Raw genomic sequence first — 13,128 nt, 5'->3', positions numbered from 1 at the left:
CCTTGGTTTCAATCCCCAGTTCCTTACCCTCTACAAGAAACTTTCTACTGCTTTTCATGTTGGTATCTAAACCAAATGCACCATTGAAACTGGTGCAAGATAGTCATTGAACTCGGGGTTGTAATCTTTAGAACCGAGAGCACCCACATCATAGGGCGTTGGTGGTATAGTGGTGAGCATAGCTGCTTCCCAAGCAGTTGACCCGGGTTCGATTCCCGGCCAATGCAGTGCAAATTTTTATATGTTCTCCAAGCAGGATTTGTTTTAATGCAACATGTCACAAAACGGAAATATCATGAACAGATTAATCAGACGTTAAATTAAAAAAAAAATGAAATACTTAGGCAGGCATCTCGATCGCCCCATCGGCTACATTCATTGTCCTATTAGATGCTATTTTCCAAAAAGCAGAGTCACCACTCACATGTGCTGGTAATAAATATGTTGCGGGCGGTAGACAATGAAAGGGCTGAAACCCGACCAGACATTCTAACTGTAGCATCTCTATATTAAAAAGCATTTCTAGGCAATATCTAGCATGTGAATAAAAGTAGGCAAGATCCACCGATGAATCTGGCAAAAGTCCCCAACGATTTTGTGCACACTTGTTCTCTCACCTGAATGCAGCGCCACCTTGTAGCCATCGGATGTAACTGCAGCTCACAAAATGTTATATCAGAGAGCAAATTGAGAGGACTCCAAGAGGCAGATGTCCATGGAAAGAGCCTCTCACGACAGCAGGAAGGTTGGATATTTCAAGATGGCAACATTTCCTGTCCAATGTCCTCACGTCCCGAACGCTCCCAAACGCTCAAAAGCCTCACACCGGGCAAGCCCTCACCGGGTAGATCTCTGGCTCCCAGTTAAAATCAAATCCTGAGCATGCTAGCGCTAGGATCAAAGAGAGAGGAGAGGGTTAGAGAGCTGCTATCTTGGTAAAGGCCTGAAACTGCTAGTTCCCAAGAGGGTCTGCACTTTCAGTTATGACTGACTGTGAGACGAGAAGATGAAGATTTTCTGCACCCAGCATACATTGCAGCATGCTTAGGCAAATGAGGAGCGAGACCCACCAATCCCTCGCCACTTCGCTGAAAGCTCCTCCTCTGCATAAAGAGAACACTTTTACAAGGGAGCAGAGTGGCGCAGCGGAAGCGTGCTGGGCCCATAACCCAGAGGTCGATGGATCGAAACCATCCTCTGCTATAATATTTCTTGTTTTTTCTTCTGAGAACCAATCTGTCATTTCCACGCTACCAGCAAGGAAAAGCGCAGGCTTGTGCTAGCTATGTGAGAAAAGACTTCTCAACTATCTGTCTCTGCTGAAATACAAGAGAGTGATCGCCAAAGGATCAACCCCATACTTTGAAAGTAAAGATACCCAATTATAAGCATAAATGACTGGTGGGACCGTCACACGTTTTTCTGGGCATGCTTTGAATGTCATTCTTGCCTTTTCGTTCTGCTCTTATCATTCTCCTGGGCATTTCATGGAAGGCACTCTCTTTCTCTTCGCTGCTTTGCTTCCAATGCTGCCTAAATATGTTCATTTCCACTATTTGTACTACTGCTTTCCATTTCTTCTCTTCTGCACAGATTTGGCCTTGGTTTCAATCCCCAGTTCCTTACCCTCTACAAGAAACTTTCTACTGCTTTTCATGTTGGTATCTAAACCAAATGCACCATTGAAACTGGTGCAAGATAGTCATTGAACTCGGGGTTGTAATCTTTAGAACCGAGAGCAACCACATCATAGGGCGTTGGTGGTATAGTGGTGAGCATAGCTGCTTCCCAAGCAGTTGACCCGGGTTCGATTCCCGGCCAATGCAGTGCAAATTTTTATATGTTCTCCAAGCAGGATTTGTTTTAATGCAACATGTCACAAAACGGAAATATCATGAACAGATTAATCAGACGTTAAATTAAAAAAAAAATGAAATACTTAGGCAGGCATCTCGATCGCCCCATCTGCTACATTCATTGTCCTATTAGATGCTATTTTCCAAAAAGCAGAGTCACCACTCACATGTGCTGGTAATAAATATGTTGCGGGCGGTAGACAATGAAAGGGCTGAACCCCGACTAGACATTCTAACTGTAGCATCTCTATATTAAAAAGCATTTCTAGGCAATATCTAGCATGTGAATAAAAGTAGGCAAGATCCACCGATGAATCTGGCAAAAGTCCCCAACGATTTTGTGCACACTTGTTCTCTCAGCTGAATGCAGCGCCACCTTGTAGCCATCGGATGTAACTGCAGCTCACAAAATGTTATATCAGAGAGCAAATTGAGAGGACTCCAAGAGGCAGATGTCCATGGAAAGAGCCTCTCATGACAGCAGGAAGGTTGGATATTTCAAGATGGCAACATTTCCTATCCAACTTCCTCACGTCCCGAACGCTCCCAAACGCTCAAAAGCTTTGCCCTCACCGGGTAGATCTCTGGCTCCCAGTTAAAATCAAATCCTGAGCATGCTAGCGCTAGGATCAAAGAGAGAGGAGAGGGTTAGAGAGCTGCTATCTTGGTAAAGGCCTGAAACTGCTAGTTCCCAAGAGGGTCTGCACTTTCAGTTATGACTGACTGTGAGACGAGAAGATGAAGATTTTCTGCACCCAGCATACATTGCAGCATGCTTAGGCAAATGAGGAGCGAGACCCACCAATCCCTCGCCACTTCGCTGAAAGCTCCTCCTCTGCATAAAGAGAACACTTTTACAAGGGAGCAGAGTGGCGCAGTGGAAGCGTGCTGGGCCCATAACCCAAAGGTCGATGGATCGAAACCATCCTCTGCTATAATATTTCTTGTTTTTTCTTCTGAGAACCAATCTGTCATTTCCACGCTACCAGCAAGGAAAAGCGCAGGCTTGTGCTAGCTATGTGAGAAAAGACTTCTCAACTATCTGTCTCTGCTGAAACACAACAGAGTGATCGCCAAAGGATCAACCCCATACTTTGAAAGTAAAGATACCCAATTATAAGCATAAATGACTGGTGGGACCGTCACACGTTTTTCTGGGCATGCTTTGAATGTCATTCTTGCCTTTTCGTTCTGCTCTTATCATTCTCCTGGGCATTTCATGGAAGGCACTCTCTTTCTCTTCGCTGCTTTGCTTCCAATGCTGCCTAAATATGTTCATTTCCACTATTTGTACTACTGCTTTCCATTTCTTCTCGTCTGCACAGATTTGGCCTTGGTTTCAATCCCCAGTTCCTTACCCTCTACAAGAAACTTTCTACTGCTTTTCATGTTGGTATCTAAACCAAATGCACCATTGAAACTGGTGCAAGAAAGTCATTGAACTCGGGGTTGTAATCTTTAGAACCGAGAGCACCCACATCATAGGGCGTTGGTGGTATAGTGGTGAGCATAGCTGCTTCCCAAGCAGTTGACCCGGGTTCGATTCCCGGCCAATGCAGTGCAAATTTTTATATGTTCTCCAAGCAGGATTTGTTTTAATGCAACATGTCACAAAACGGAAATATCATGAACAGATTAATCAGACGTTAAATTAAAAAAAAAATGAAATACTTAGGCAGGCATCTCGATCGCCCCATCGGCTACATTCATTGTCCTATTAGATGCTATTTTCCAAAAAGCAGAGTCACCACTCACATGTGCTGGTAATAAATATGTTGCGGGCGGTAGACAATGAAAGGGCTGAACCCCGACCAGACATTCTAACTCTAGCATCTCTATATTAAAAAGCATTTCTAGGCAATATCTAGCATGTGAATAAAAGTAGGCAAGATCCACCGATGAATCTGGCAAAAGTCCCCAACGATTTTGTGCACACTTGTTCTCTCACCTGAATGCAGCGCCACCTTGTAGCCATCGGATGTAACTGCAGCTCACAAAATGTTATATCAGAGAGCAAGTTGAGAGGACTCCAAGAGGCAGATGTCCATGGAAAGAGCCTCTCACGACAGCAGGAAGGTTGGATATTTCAAGATGGCAACATTTCCTGTCCAATGTCCTCACGTCCCGAACGCTCCCAAACGCTCAAAAGCCTCACACCGGGCAAGCCCTCACCGGGTAGATCTCTGGCTCCCAGTTAAAATCAAATCCTGAGCATGCTAGCGCTAGGATCAAAGAGAGAGGAGAGGGTTAGAGAGCTGCTATCTTGGTAAAGGACTGAAACTGCTAGTTCCCAAGAGGGTCTGCACTTTCAGTTATGACTAACTGTGAGACGAGAAGATGAAGATTTTCTGCACCCAGCATACATTGCAGCATGCTTAGGCAAATGAGGAGCGAGACCCACCAATCCCTCGCCACTTTGCTGAAAGCTCCTCCTCTGCATAAAGAGAACACTTTTACAAGGGAGCAGAGTGGCGCAGCGGAAGCGTGCTGGGCCCATAACCCAGAGGTCGATGGATCGAAACCATCCTCTGCTATAATATATCTTGTTTTTTCTTCTGAGGACCAATCTGTCATTTCCACGCTACCAGCAAGGAAAAGCGCAGGCTTGTGCTAGCTATGTGAGAAAAGACTTCTCAACTATCTGTCTCTGCTGAAATACAAGAGAGTGATCGCCAAAGGATCAACCCCATACTTTGAAAGTAAAGATACCCAATTATAAGCATAAATGACTGGTGGGACCGTCACACGTTTTTCTGGGCATGCTTTGAATGTCATTCTTGCCTTTTCGTTCTGCTCTTATCATTCTCCTGGGCATTTCATGGAAGGCACTCTCTTTCTCTTCGCTGCTTTGCTTCCAATGCTGCCTAAATATGTTCATTTCCTCTATTTGTACTACTGCTTTCCATTTCTTCTCTTCTGCACAGATTTGGCCTTGGTTTCAATCCCCAGTTCCTTACCCTCTACAAGAAACTTTCTACTGCTTTTCATGTTGGTATCTAAACCAAATGCACCATTGAAACTGGTGCAAGATAGTCATTGAACTCGGGGTTGTAATCTTTAGAACCGAGAGCACCCACATCATAGGGCGTTGGTGGTATAGTGGTGAGCATAGCTGCTTCCCAAGCAGTTGACCCGGGTTCGATTCCCAGCCAATGCAGTGCAAATTTTTATATGTTCTCCAAGCAGGATTTGTTTTAATGCAACATGTCACAAAACGGAAATATCATGAACAGATTAATCAGACGTTAAATTAAAAAAAAAATGAAATACTTAGGCAGGCATCTCGATCGCCCCATCTGCGACATTCATTGTCCTATTAGATGCTATTTTCCAAAAAGCAGAGTCACCACTCACATGTGCTGGTAATAAATATGTTGCGGGCGGTAGACAAGGAAAGGGCTGAACCCCGACCAGACATTCTAACTCTAGCATCTCTATATTAAAAAGCATTTCTAGGCAATATCTAGCATGTGAATAAAAGTAGGCAAGATCCACCGATGAATATTGCAAAAGTCCCCGACGATTTTGTGCACACTTGTTCTCTCACCTGAATGCAGCGCCACCTTGTAGCCATCGGATGTAACTGCAGCTCACAAAATGTTATATCAGAGAGCAAGTTGAGAGGACTCCAAGAGGCAGATGTCCATGGAAAGAGCCTCTCACGACAGCAGGAAGGTTGGATATTTCAAGATGGCAACATTTCCTGTCCAACGTCCTCACGTCCCGAACGCTCCCAAACGCTCAAAAGCCTCGCCCTCACCGGGTAGATCTCTGGCTCCCAGTTAAAATCAAATCCTGAGCATGCTAGCGCTAGGATCAAAGAGAGAGGAGAGGGTTAGAGAGCTGCTATCTTGGTAAAGGCCTGAAACTGCTAGTTCCCAAGAGGGTCTGCACTTTCAGTTATGACTGACTTTGAGACAAGAAGATGAAGATTTTCTGCACCCAGCATACATTGCAGCATGCTTAGGCAAATGAGGAGCGAGACCCACCAATCCCTCGCCACTTCGCTGAAAGCTCCTCCTCTGCATAAAGAGAACACTTTTACAAGGGAGCAGAGTGGCGCAGCGGAAGCGTGCTGGGCCCATAACCCAGAGGTCGATGGATCGAAACCATCCTCTGCTATTATATTTCTTGTTTTTTCTTCTGAGGACCAATCTGTCATTTCCACGCTACCAGCAAGGAAAAGCGCAGGCTTGTGCTAGCTATGTGAGAAAAGACTTCTCAACTATCTGTCTCTGCTGAAATACAAGAGAGTGATCGTCAAAGGATCAACCCCATACTTTGAAAGTAAAGATACCCAATTATAAGCATAAATGACTGGTGGGACCGTCACACGTTTTTCTGGGCATGCTTTGAATGTCATTCTTGCCTTTTCGTTCTGCTCTTATCATTCTCCTGGGCATTTCATGGAAGGCACTCTCTTTCTCTTCGCTGCTTTGCTTCCAATGCTGCCTAAATATGTTCATTTCCACTATTTGTACTACTGCTTTCCATTTCTTCTCTTCTGCACAGATTTGGCCTTGGTTTCAATCCCCAGTTCCTTACCCTCTACAAGAAACTTTCTACTGCTTTTCATGTTGGTATCTAAACCAAATGCACCATTGAAACTGGTGCAAGATAGTCATTGAACTCGGGGTTGTAATCTTTAGAACCGAGAGCACCCACATCATAGGGCGTTGGTGGTATAGTGGTGAGCATAGCTGCTTCCCAAGCAGTTGACCCGGGTTCGATTCCCAGCCAATGCAGTGCAAATTTTTATATGTTCTCCAAGCAGGATTTGTTTTAATGCAACATGTCACAAAACGGAAATATCATGAACAGATTAATCAGACGTTAAATTAAAAAAAAAATGAAATACTTAGGCAGGCATCTCGATCGCCCCATCTGCGACATTCATTGTCCTATTAGATGCTATTTTCCAAAAAGCAGAGTCACCACTCACATGTGCTGGTAATAAATATGTTGCGGGCGGTAGACAATGAAAGGGCTGAACCCCGACCAGACATTCTAACTCTAGCATCTCTATATTAAAAAGCATTTCTAGGCAATATCTAGCATGTGAATAAATGTAGGCAAGATCCACCGATGAATCTGGCAAAAGTCCCCAACGATTTTGTGCACACTTGTTCTCTCACCTGAATGCAGCGCCACCTTGTAGCCATCGGATGTAACTGCAGCTCACAAAATGTTATATCAGAGAGCAAGTTGAGAGGACTCCAAGAGGCAGATGTCCATGGAAAGAGCCTCTCACGACAGCAGAAAGGTTGGATATTTCAAGATGGCAACATTTCCTGTCCAATGTCCTCACGTCCCGAACGCTCCCAAACGCTCAAAAGCCTCGCCCTCACCGGGTAGATCTCTGGCTCCCAGTTAAAATCAAATCCTGAGCATGCTAGCGCTAGGATCAAAGAGAGAGGAGAGGGTTAGAGAGCTGCTATCTTGGTAAAGGCCTGAAACTGCTAGTTCCCAAGAGGGTCTGCACTTTCAGTTATGACTGACTGTGAGACGAGAAGATGAAGATTTTCTGCACCCAGCATACATTGCAGCATGCTTAGGCAAATGAGGAGCGAGACCCACCAATCCCTCGCCACTTCGCTGAAAGCTCCTCCTCTGCATAAAGAGAACACTTTTACAAGGGAGCAGAGTGGCGCAGCGGAAGCGTGCTGGGCCCATAACCCAGAGGTCGATGGATCGAAACCATCCTCTGCTATAATATTTCTTGTTTTTTCTTCTGAGAACCAATCTGTCATTTCCACGCTACCAGCAAGGAAAAGCGCAGGCTTGTGCTAGCTATGTGAGAAAAGACTTCTCAACTATCTGTCTCTGCTGAAATACAAGAGAGTGATCGCCAAAGGATCAACCCCATACTTTGAAAGTAAAGATACCCAATTATAAGCATAAATGACTGGTGGGACCGTCACACGTTTTTCTGGGCATGCTTTGAATGTCATTCTTGCCTTTTCGTTCTGCTCTTATCATTCTCCTGGGCATTTCATGGAAGGCACTTTCTTTCTCTTCGCTGCTTTGCTTCCAATGCTGCCTAAATATGTTCATTTCCACTATTTGTACTACTGCTTTCCATTTCTTCTCTTCTGCACAGATTTGGCCTTGGTTTCAATCCCCAGTTCCTTACCCTCTACAAGAAACTTTCTACTGCTTTTCATGTTGGTATCTAAACCAAATGCACCATTGAAACTGGTGCAAGATAGTCATTGAACTCGGGGTTGTAATCTTTAGAACCGAGAGCAACCACATCATAGGGCGTTGGTGGTATAGTGGTGAGCATAGCTGCTTCCCAAGCAGTTGACCCGGGTTCGATTCCCGGCCAATGCAGTGCAAATTTGTATATGTTCTCCAAGCAGGATTTGTTTTAATGCAACATGTCACAAAACGGAAATATCATGAACAGATTAATCAGACGTTAAATTAAAAAAAAAATGAAATACTTAGGCAGGCATCTCGATCGCCCCATCTGCTACATTCATTGTCCTATTAGATGCTATTTTCCAAAAAGCAGAGTCACCACTCACATGTGCTGGTAATAAATATGTTGCGGGCGGTAGACAATGAAAGGGCTGAACCCCGACTAGACATTCTAACTGTAGCATCTCTATATTAAAAAGCATTTCTAGGCAATATCTAGCATGTGAATAAAAGTAGGCAAGATCCACCGATGAATCTGGCAAAAGTCCCCAACGATTTTGTGCACACTTGTTCTCTCACCTGAATGCAGCGCCACCTTGTAGCCATCGGATGTAACTGCAGCTCACAAAATGTTATATCAGAGAGCAAATTGAGAGGACTCCAAGAGGCAGATGTCCATGGAAAGTGCCTCTCACGACAGCAGGAAGGTTGGATATTTCAAGATGGCAACATTTCCTGTCCAATGTCCTCACGTCCCGAACGCTCCCAAACGCTCAAAAGCCTCACACCGGGCAAGCCCTCACCGGGTAGATCTCTGGCTCCCAGTTAAAATCAAATCCTGAGCATGCTAGCGCTAGGATCAAAGAGAGAGGAGAGGGTTAGAGAGCTGCTATCTTGGTAAAGGCCTGAAACTGCTAGTTCCCAAGAGGGTCTGCACTTTCAGTTATGACTAACTGTGAGACGAGAAGATGAAGATTTTCTGCACCCAGCATACATTGCAGCATGCTTAGGCAAATGAGGAGCGAGACTCACCAATCCCTCGCCACTTCGCTGAAAGCTCCTCCTCTGCATAAAGAGAACACTTTTACAAGGGAGCAGAGTGGCGCAGCGGAAGCGTGCTGGGCCCATAACCCAGAGGTCGATGGATCGAAACCATCCTCTGCTATAATATTTCTTGTTTTTTCTTCTGAGGACCAATCTGTCATTTCCACGCTACCAGCAAGGAAAAGCGCAGGCTTGTGCTAGCTATGTGAGAAAAGACTTCTCAACTATCTGTCTCTGCTGAAATACAAGAGAGTGATCGCCAAAGGATCAACCCCATACTTTGAAAGTAAAGATACCCAATTATAAGCATAAATGACTGGTGGGACCGTCACACGTTTTTCTGGGCATGCTTTGAATGTCATTCTTGCCTTTTCGTTCTGCTCTTATCATTCTCCTGGGCATTTCATGGAAGGCACTCTCTTTCTCTTCGCTGCTTTGCTTCCAAAGCTGCCTAAATATGTTCATTTCCACTATTTGTACTACTGCTTTCCATTTCTTCTCTTCTGCACAGATTTGGCCTTGGTTTCAATCCCCAGTTCCTTACCCTCTACAAGAAACTTTCTACTGCTTTTCATGTTGGTATCTAAACCAAATGCACCATTGAAACTGGTGCAAGATAGTCATTGAACTCGGGGTTGTAATCTTTAGAACCGAGAGCAAGCACATCATAGGGTGTTGGTGGTATAGTGGTGAGCATAGCTGCTTCCCAAGCAGTTGACCCGGGTTCGATTCCCGGCCAATGCAGTGCAAATTTTTATATGTTCTCCAAGCAGGATTTGTTTTAATGCAACATGTCACAAAATGGAAATATCATGAACAGATTAATCAGACGTTAAATTTAAAAAAAAATGAAATACTTAGGCAGGCATCTCGATCGCCCCATCTGCTACATTCATTGTCCTATTAGATGCTATTTTCCAAAAAGCAGAGTCACCACTCACATGTGCTGGTAATAAATATGTTGCGGGCGGTAGACAATCAAAGGGCTGAACCCCGACCAGACATTCTAACTCTAGCATCTCTATATTAAAAAGCATTTCTAGGCAATATCTAGCATGTGAATAAAAGTAGGCAAGATCCACCGATGAATCTGGCAAAAGTCCCCAACGATTTTGTGCACACTTGTTCTCTCACCTGAATGCAGCGCCATCTTGTAGCCATCCGATGTAACTGCAGCTCACAAAAAGTTATATCAGAGAGCAAGTTGAGAGGACTCCAAGAGGCAGATGTCCATGGAAAGAGCCTCTCACGACAGCAGGAAGGTTGGATATTTCAAGATGGCAACATTTCCTGTCCAATGTCCTCACGTCCCGAACGCTCCCAAACGCTCAAAAGCCTCGCCCTCACCGGGTAGATCTCTGGCTCCCAGTTAAAATCAAATCCTGAGCATGCTAGCGCTAGGATCAAAGAGAGAGGAGAGGGTTAGAGAGCTGCTATCTTGGTAAAGGCCTGAAACTGCTAGTTCCCAAGAGGGTCTGCACTTTCAGTTATGACTAACTGTGAGACGAGAAGATGAAGATTTTCTGCACCCAGCATACATTGCAGCATGCTTAGGCAAATGAGGAGCGAGACCCACCAATCCCTCGCCACTTCGCTGAAAGCTCCTCCTCTGCATAAAGAGAACACTTTTACAAGGGAGCAGAGTGGCGCAGCGGAAGCGTGCTGGGCCCATAACCCAGAGGTCGATGGATCGAAACCATCCTCTGCTATAATATTTCTTGTTTTTTCTTCTGAGGACCAATCTGTCATTTCCACGCTACCAGCAAGGAAAAGCGCAGGCTTGTGCTAGCTATGTGAGAAAAGACTTCTCAACTATCTGTCTCTGCTGAAATACAAGAGAGTGATCGCCAAAGGATCAACCCCATACTTTGAAAGTAAAGATACCCAATTATAAGCATAAATGACTGGTGGGACCGTCACACGTTTTTCTGGGCATGCTTTGAATGTCATTCTTGCCTTTTCGTTCTGCTCTTATCATTCTCCTGGGCATTTCATGGAAGGCACTCTCTTTCTCTTCGCTGCTTTGCTTCCAAAGCTGCCTAAATATGTTCATTTCTACTATTTGTACTACTGCTTTCCATTTCTTCTCTTCTGCACAGATTTGGCCTTGGTTTCAATCCCCAGTTCCTTACCCTCTACAAGAAACTTTCTACTGCTTTTCATGTTGGTATCTAAACCAAATGCACCATTGAAACTGGTGCAAGATAGTCATTGAACTCGGGGTTGTAATCTTTAGAACCGAGAGCAAGCACATCATAGGGTGTTGGTGGTATAGTGGTGAGCATAGCTGCTTCCCAAGCAGTTGACCCGGGTTCGATTCCCGGCCAATGCAGTGCAAATTTTTATATGTTCTCCAAGCAGGATTTGTTTTAATGCAACATGTCACAAAATGGAAATATCATGAACAGATTAATCAGACGTTAAATTTAAAAAAAAATGAAATACTTAGGCAGGCATCTCGATCGCCCCATCTGCTACATTCATTGTCCTATTAGATGCTATTTTCCAAAAAGCAGAGTCACCACTCACATGTGCTGGTAATAAATATGTTGCGGGCGGTAGACAATGAAAGGGCTGAACCCCGACCAGACATTCTAACTCTAGCATCTCTATATTAAAAAGCATTTCTAGGCAATATCTAGCATGTGAATAAAAGTAGGCAAGATCCACCGATGAATCTGGCAAAAGTCCCCAACGATTTTGTGCACACTTGTTCTCTCACCTGAATGCAGCGCCATCTTGTAGCCATCGGATGTAACTGCAGCTCACAAAATGTTATATCAGAGAGCAAGTTGAGAGGACTCTAAGAGGCAGATGTCCATGGAAAGAGCCTCTCACGACAGCAGGAAGGTTGGATATTTCAAGATGGCAACATTTCCTGTCCAACGTCCTCACGTCCCGAACGCTCCCAAACGCTCAAAAGCCTCACACCGGGCAAGCCCTCACCGGGTAGATCTCTGGCTCCCAGTTAAAATCAAATCCTGAGCATGCTAGCGCTACGATCAAAGAGAGAGGAGAGGGTTAGAGAGCTGCTATCTTGGTAAAGGCCTGAAACTGCTAGTTCCCAAGAGGGTCTGTACTTTCAGTTATGACTGACTGTGAGACGAGAAGATGAAGATTTTCTGCACCCAGCATACATTGCAGCATGCTTAGGCAAATGAGGAGCGAGACCCACCAATCCCTCGCCACTTCGCTGAAAGCTCCTCCTCTGCATAAAGAGAACACTTTTACAAGGGAGCAGAGTGGCGCAGCGGAAGCGTGCTGGGCCCATAACCCAGAGATCGATGGATCGAAACCATCCTCTGCTATTATATTTCTTGTTTTTTCTTCTGAGGACCAATCTGTCATTTCCACGCTACCAGCAAGGAAAAGCGCAGGCTTGTGCTAGCTATGTGAGAAAAGACTTCTCAACTATCTGTCTCTGCTGAAATAGAAGAGAGTGATCGCCAAAGGATCAACCCCATACTTTGAAAGTAAAGATTCCCAATTATAAGCATAAATGACTGGTGGGACCGTCACACGTTTTTCTGGGCATGCTTTGAATGTCATTCTCGCCTTTTCGTTCTGCTCTTATCATTCTCCTGGGCATTTCATGGAAGGCACTCTCTTTCTCTTCGCTGCTTTGCTTCCAATGCTGCCTAAATATGTTCATTTCCTCTATTTGTACTACTGCTTTCCATTTCTTCTCTTCTGCACAGATTTGGCCTTGGTTTCAATCCCCAGTTCCTTACCCTCTACAAGAAACTTTCTACTGCTTTTCATGTTGGTATCTAAACCAAATGCACCATTGAAACTGGTGCAAGATAGTCATTGAACTCGGGGTTGTAATCTTTAGAACCGAGAGCACCCACATGATAGGGCGTTGGTGGTATAGTGGTGAGCATAGCTGCTTCCCAAGCAGTTGACCCGGGTTCGATTCCCAGCCAATGCAGTGCAAATTTTTATATGTTCTCCAAGCAGGATTTGTTTTAATGCAACATGTCACAAAACGGAAATATCATGAACAGATTAATCAGACGTTAAATTTAAAAAAAAATGAAATACTTAGGCAGGCATCTCGATCGCCCCATCTGCGACATTCATT

General features: G+C 44.6%; 6 non-coding genes across 6 annotated transcripts; all 6 read left to right on the top strand.

Moving 5' to 3' along the window:
- Positions 1-155: 155 nt before the first annotated feature.
- TRNAG-CCC (transfer RNA glycine (anticodon CCC)) lies at positions 156-227 on the top strand. The gene has a single exon. It is a non-coding gene; the product is annotated as a tRNA-Gly (tRNA).
- A 1,527-nt stretch (positions 228-1,754) lies between these two features.
- On the top strand, positions 1,755-1,826 carry TRNAG-CCC (transfer RNA glycine (anticodon CCC)). The gene has a single exon. It is a non-coding gene; the product is annotated as a tRNA-Gly (tRNA).
- A 1,516-nt stretch (positions 1,827-3,342) lies between these two features.
- On the top strand, positions 3,343-3,414 carry TRNAG-CCC (transfer RNA glycine (anticodon CCC)). Its single transcript has one exon. It is a non-coding gene; the product is annotated as a tRNA-Gly (tRNA).
- Positions 3,415-8,117: 4,703 nt separating this feature from the next.
- TRNAG-CCC (transfer RNA glycine (anticodon CCC)) lies at positions 8,118-8,189 on the top strand. Its single transcript has one exon. It is a non-coding gene; the product is annotated as a tRNA-Gly (tRNA).
- Positions 8,190-9,716: 1,527 nt separating this feature from the next.
- TRNAG-CCC (transfer RNA glycine (anticodon CCC)) lies at positions 9,717-9,788 on the top strand. Its single transcript has one exon. It is a non-coding gene; the product is annotated as a tRNA-Gly (tRNA).
- Positions 9,789-11,304: 1,516 nt separating this feature from the next.
- Positions 11,305-11,376, top strand: TRNAG-CCC (transfer RNA glycine (anticodon CCC)). The gene has a single exon. It is a non-coding gene; the product is annotated as a tRNA-Gly (tRNA).
- The last annotated feature ends 1,752 nt before the right edge of the window (positions 11,377-13,128 follow it).

The sequence above is a fragment of the Triturus cristatus genome, chromosome 11, assembly GCF_964204655.1.
Source record: "Triturus cristatus chromosome 11, aTriCri1.1, whole genome shotgun sequence".
Lineage (NCBI taxonomy): Eukaryota > Metazoa > Chordata > Amphibia > Caudata > Salamandridae > Triturus > Triturus cristatus.
Note: the sequence above shows the minus strand (reverse complement) of the source record. Positions and strands in the feature narration are given on the sequence as shown.